Source organism: Meleagris gallopavo, chromosome 6 (assembly GCF_000146605.3).
Source record: "Meleagris gallopavo isolate NT-WF06-2002-E0010 breed Aviagen turkey brand Nicholas breeding stock chromosome 6, Turkey_5.1, whole genome shotgun sequence".
NCBI lineage: Eukaryota > Metazoa > Chordata > Aves > Galliformes > Phasianidae > Meleagris > Meleagris gallopavo.
In genome coordinates, this window is record NC_015016.2 from 11,170,950 (window position 1) to 11,177,051 (window position 6,102).

Below are 6,102 nucleotides of genomic sequence, written 5' to 3' on the forward strand. Positions count from 1 at the left end.
GAGGAGAGGAGAGGAGAGGAGAGGAGAGGAGAGGAGAGGAGAGGAGTATCACTTTCAGAGTCCCCATAAATAGTAATCAGCTTACAGGTTTAGAGACCTTCTGGCCTTTAGATGCCTCCTAATGTCCCAGAGAGCATCTCCTGTGTCTGTTCAGTGAAAAGAGAGCTGAGCAGCAGTCAGTTTAAGTAGCAGCACATGAAGTCAGGTTTAGAGATACCTAGTTCCTACAAAGTATCCATATTCTGATGAGCTCAAAATGAAGTAAAAGTTCTTTGGACAGAGCGGACAAAAGAAGAAAGCAGCAACTTTGGGTGGAGCATGTCATTGTTGGAAGGAGGGAGGGTTCTAATGAGTTTAATATATTCCTATGACATAAATGTATCATTTTTCCTTCTGATCTTGAATGCCGGAAAGCTATCTTGATCCAGCCTTATCTATGGAGGAAGACCTGTCCAACGGCAGGGCTCAGCAGGAAGCAGTCACACCATGCCCCTTCTGAGGGAAAGTGTGGACAGTCAGAAGAAAAACAAGAGGAGCAGCTTGAATGTTGGAGACGGCTGTTCATACCTCTGTGCTACTCCAGCACAGCTTCACCAATCAGCAGATCAAGCTGCTGCTGATGTAATAAAGCAAGGACAGAGTGATAACACCATGCATTCGATTCATCACCAGCTACTTCCACCTCAATTGTTAGTTAAGTAGTTAAACTAAACATTGCAAAAAAATGGGGCTGATTTATCACCCCTCAGCAGACAGCAGAGAGTCAAACACAGAGCTGTTATTTCAGCACAGGGGCTAGGGTAACAAAAATTGTCATTTCACTTCTCTCCGCCATTTGAGCACTCAAACCTTTTCTGTCATGGCCAAATTTAAATAGATTGGATATTTGTTATCTTGAACTCTTTTAAACTCTGTGTGTGTGTGTGGTGGGAGGGGATGGTTTTAAGGGAAAATGCTGCACATCTAACAGTCCCTGTTGGTTTTCTAAAACAAGTTAACATTGTTAACAAAGTGAATAAAGCCACAACAGAATTGAGGCTGATGACTTTATCTGCTAGACCCTGGCTCCTCTAATTTAAAACAAATGAAAGAACACACATAGCTTAAGTGAATGCAGAAAGATGAGAGTGATTTTCTTCCCTTAGCCCCTTAGAAAATTATGAAATCTTGTAAACAATATGCATAGTGTTTTGCTATTCCACAGTGACAGATTCCAACAGCAAAATGTGAAAAACAAGAGTTTTGCTTTGCTTATGGTTTCAGCATGTTTCAGTAGCTTTTCATTGCTAGGAACCCCAGATAAAAAAGTAAAGTGAATTCTGCCGGGCTCCTCCTAGTCATAATCTGCTTGCTCAAATTTTGCACTGCAACGAATTCCCCTGGGCACACTGAATTATCCTACAGTTTGTTTTTGTCTCTGGCTGGATGATGGTAAATTCCTGCAGGCTTGAACAGTGTCATGCTTTACAGAGTACCGAGTTTGATTTTAGTGAACAACTGAAGCTTACTGCTGTAAAAGGCGTGCATCAGCCTGCTTGGCCTCAGGTTGGCAGCCTCTGGGTCCAGTTTGAGGAGACTATATCCAGGCACACGCAGCAGCATTAAGAAGTAAGTACCTGGGGTTGAATTCATAGCATACCAGAAACTTTCCATCATCTCTGTTTTGGACACGTGTCTCCTGGAAGACTAACCCCCCTCGCCACTTGGTCATACTTGCTCCGAGGAGAAATGAAATAGCACAAGCCTCTTACCTGCTCACAGCCTCCTTTCTGCCTGGTGACACATCAGTGTTGCTGGCCAGGAGGAACAACCACCTCTCTGTGAAGTCCTGACTTCTCTTTGTGCTTCAGACATTGTCACCTTAACTGCGTGATGAGCAGCATCCTGACAGACAGCTCTCTCTCACACCCCAACTTTGTGATCTGACATGACACTGAAGATGTGGGGAGCTGAGATGCTGCTTCTTATAGGTCAGCTAGCTGGTTCCCAAAGTAGACAACTGCCAGAAGACACATGGCTAAAAGCCCAACAGTGTAAGGACTAGATGCCCTGACATCCGCACAAGCCGTAATGATACTCTCAAGCCTACAAAGCATTTTGAGAACAAGCAGTTCACTGCCCCCTCTTCCAAACCCTGACCTGTGCACAGGCACATTCCTCTGTCATTGCAGTCATGTCATACCTCCTATTTGAAAAAGTTGTGGAAGCCATATGCACACACACACAAAGATTGGAACAGGCTGTCCAGGGAGATGGTGGACTCACAGTCCCTGGAGGTGTTCACAAAACGTGGAGATGTGGCACTGAGGGATAGGTTTAGTGGGCACGGTGGGGATGAGTCGGTGGTTGGTAGGTGATCCTAGTGGTCTTTTCCAACCCTAATGGTTCTATGATTTTGTGATTCTTCTCTGAGGAGAACATGAAGAGCCAGGGAGCAACAGTCATACATAGCCTGGATAAAAAATCTCTCTCTTGTGTAGCAGTGAAAGACAAGGTCCAGAGAAAAGCCTGACCCCAGACGATGATGCCTGGCAAAGCACCTCTCCGTTGTCATTGCACAGCTGGTATGGAAGGAGACAACTTGACAATTTCTATATCATTTCAGGTCAGGACACCCAGCCCATTCACTCTATGGGGAAAGTTCTGTAGCCTTGTGCGGTTACAGGAAAGAAGCTGAGGTGTCCTCAAAGAAGGGGTTGGAATTGTCCTGGAATAGGATAGAAAATAAAGCCAGGGATATCAGCTTCTGGCAGCTTCTGCACAGATGGTGGCTGCCCCTTCCCATGTCACAGTGCCAGAGACACTGGTCTTGAGAGCACAGCCAGAAATATTCCATACACAGCCTCACTGAGCACACCCAGTAGTCATTTTCACTTCACGGTCCTGAACCTGCCATGCATTTATGTAATATCACACCCAAACTGGCTCATTGCTTCAAGCCATTTACAGCTATGACGGGAAGGCAATAGGCCGTGTTGCCCACCAGGGTGGTTAGCTTAGTGGTAGAGGATATTTTGAGGATATATGAATCAGCACTGACAATTCTGCTCTTACAGAGCACCTCTCTCTTCCTTACCTGCATTCAGCAAGCCTGGTGATGCTGGCTCTGATCTGTTTCAGTGCCCAGGCACTCTCAGTGCACTGCACTTCCCTTTGTTTAACCCAGTGCTTGTTCTCAGGCTTGCCCCGTAGCTGCTCTGCACATCTCATTACTCATGGGCACTGCTGGTAATCATCCTTGTGTCCCAGACTGGAGCCCATGCAATTCAGTACATTGAACCTTGCCACCCTCAAGATGTACACTCCCCCACACATCTTCAGCAACCTCTGTGGCTTTCCGGCTGGAAAATGTGTTCTCCTCACAACTTCATCTAGGCAGAGATTTTACCAAGGAACTAAGGCAGGCAGAATAGATCATGCACTCAAAATGGGACTACTTCTAGCACAGCAGGGTGCAGCTGGTAGAGACAGCATGACAGCATCACTGAAGCTTCGTGATGCCAAAACCTTCTCTTACTATGGGCCCAGTGGCAGGTTTGGCTGCAACTCTTCTTGGCAGTGCTCTGGAGCGCTTTGAAAGCATCAGCATCCAGGGCCAAGTGAGGTAGGTGTGATCGCTTGTGGAGAGAAGATTGAAATAAAAGCAGGGAGGCATTTTGGTCAGAGTTCAGCACACACATGGGAGCCAAGTCATAGGCATGGCAAAAATGGGACTGATCTCTGCAGACAGAGGGGAGGTCATAGGAAAGTCCACAGAGGGAGAGGGAAATTTTATGATACAATTACTAAGAAAACAGCCATCACCAATAGTATCCAGGAAGAATAGTGTGCCAGTGCTGGGTGGAAAACATCCCTGTTTCACGGCTGAAACACAGGATGATTAATGCAGAAATCCATAGAGCAAATGCAGACAATGGTCAGATTATTGTGTAGCTCCAGCCACAGCTTCATAGAAGGCTTTCACTTGTCTAGGAAGGAACTGCAGTATCCCAGAAGGATCAGTTAATGAAAAATGTGTGCATCATTTTGACCTGCCGTTCTGGGGAGAATCTAATGAATCATCCCCACACAGGGCACCAGACAATATCTCTGGGATATCGTACTGATGCCAGCTGGTGCCCTGACTATGCGCCGAAAAAGCCCACAGCCAGGATGCTTGCTGCAGTGCTCACACACACTTTGGGGAGTTAGCAGCAGTCTGAAACAGAAGTTGCAGGAGTGTCCACATTCAGCCTGAACTGCTCAGAGTAGACCCTGACTATGAGATTTAGGTAGATGGGATCTGTAGTAGGAAGCATCACTGGAAGGATCACCTCAAGAGCTCCCACAGGTGACAGTTTCTGAGACCAAATGTGTCTAATTGCTTAGAACAAAATCTTTTCCCACTCACTTTTCCAAACCCAGGCCCTTTAAACTCTGACTTTTTCCTATTGGACTCCTCACTTTCCAGTCTTCCCCCTCCAGCACAGAATACCCAGCATCTACTGTTATCTGCCACTATCTAATCTACCCTAACAGGTACTCCACACTAATCTAATCTAAGAAGTCCTATAAGAAATCTGCTCTCACTTCAGATTCTGTTTCTCTCCACTTGTGTTTTTCTCTAAAGCAGGACTATAGAAGAGCCAGCTCCCTGCTCAAGCATCTCAGGTCTGGCACGTCATGGCAGGCTGCACCTGGTGAGAAAAGAGTGGGCCTTCAGGATGGCTGGGACAACAAAACTGCTTGGGCAGCAAGTTGTGTTACAGCCTCGTTTTTGTGTCATCACTCACCCAGCAGAACTGGCACAAGAGAATGACTGCAGTTCAGGCCCACCTCTGCCACTGAAGCAAACAGGAAGACTTTGCACACAAGTGGCTCAGGTGCTCCAGAGATGCCTGCACCAGCTCTCCTGTGGGGATGATACTCTTTAGCAAGGAGTGATAATAAACAGTAGGACGGTGCTAACACTTTAAGCTGCTGCAGCTGTCTGCTAACAGAATATATGTCAACACCTTCAGACTGGAAGGTGAGAAAGTGAAATTACAGCTCTCAGTTACCCTAAGTCTGCTTTTGCAACCTCTTTTATTAAATCACTTTCAAAGGTGGCTGAGGGACTCTGAGATACCGTTTGTACAGTGTGGAGCTGAGAATGCGCACGTCTCCGAGAACTTGCCTCCTTCTGTAAGTTTTGTTGTATTTAAGTTTTGTAAGTTTTGTTTTGTTGACACTGTATTTAGTATAAAAATTACAGTAGCCTGATGCATGAAAGTCCTACAGATATCCTGGCCTTTAAGCAAAAAGATCTGCCACAAAAATAGAAATCTGGGATTAAGGGGAAGAAAATGAAGTACATACAGTTTAATGAGGATTTGGCACTGCAAATATTCTTTTGATAACTGCACTAATATAAGCTTCCAAGAGTTAATAATAATATCTGTTCCCTTGGCCTCGCCATGAAACAATGTGTGATTCTGGGATCACATCTCCCTCTGTGATATTTTTGCCTCACTGTTACATTTTGAACACTAAAGCTTGAGAATTTGATTGGCAGTGTAAGAAAAGTAAAAATGGGAGATTTGTCACTGTATTGATGTAGCTCTGGTGATATAAATAGAGACTCACCAGATACTAAATGACTGCTCAGATAGTCTATTCATGTTTCAATCCGAGACATTTTATAAATCTGACAACTTTCTGCACAGATATTAGTTATGATGCTAATTTAGATTTGGAGCCGGTACTGCGGTTCCCAGAGGAGAAGTGATGATTACAAATACATGGAACTTATTTAATATACATAATAGATTTCCAATGATGTTCTGCAGATTGACACAATGACTGCAGCGCAGGGAGCAGCACGCAGCCAAGCACACGGCTACAGCTCTCGGTTTTGCTCGGGAACAGCTTCTAAATAGGCAAAGTACCCCAAGCGTTTCCCTTCTTCACTATTTAAAAAATCTTCAGAGGTTTTAACTCCGGTTCTTTCGACTTCTTGACATCCGTGGATTAAATTTTAAGTTCGCGCGGGGGCTGGATGGCAAATAAATCTTAAATGTTGCGTGACGACGAGAAACGAGAGGAAGCTGGCCGGGCTCGTCCCGAGCCGCCCCCCGCGGGCAC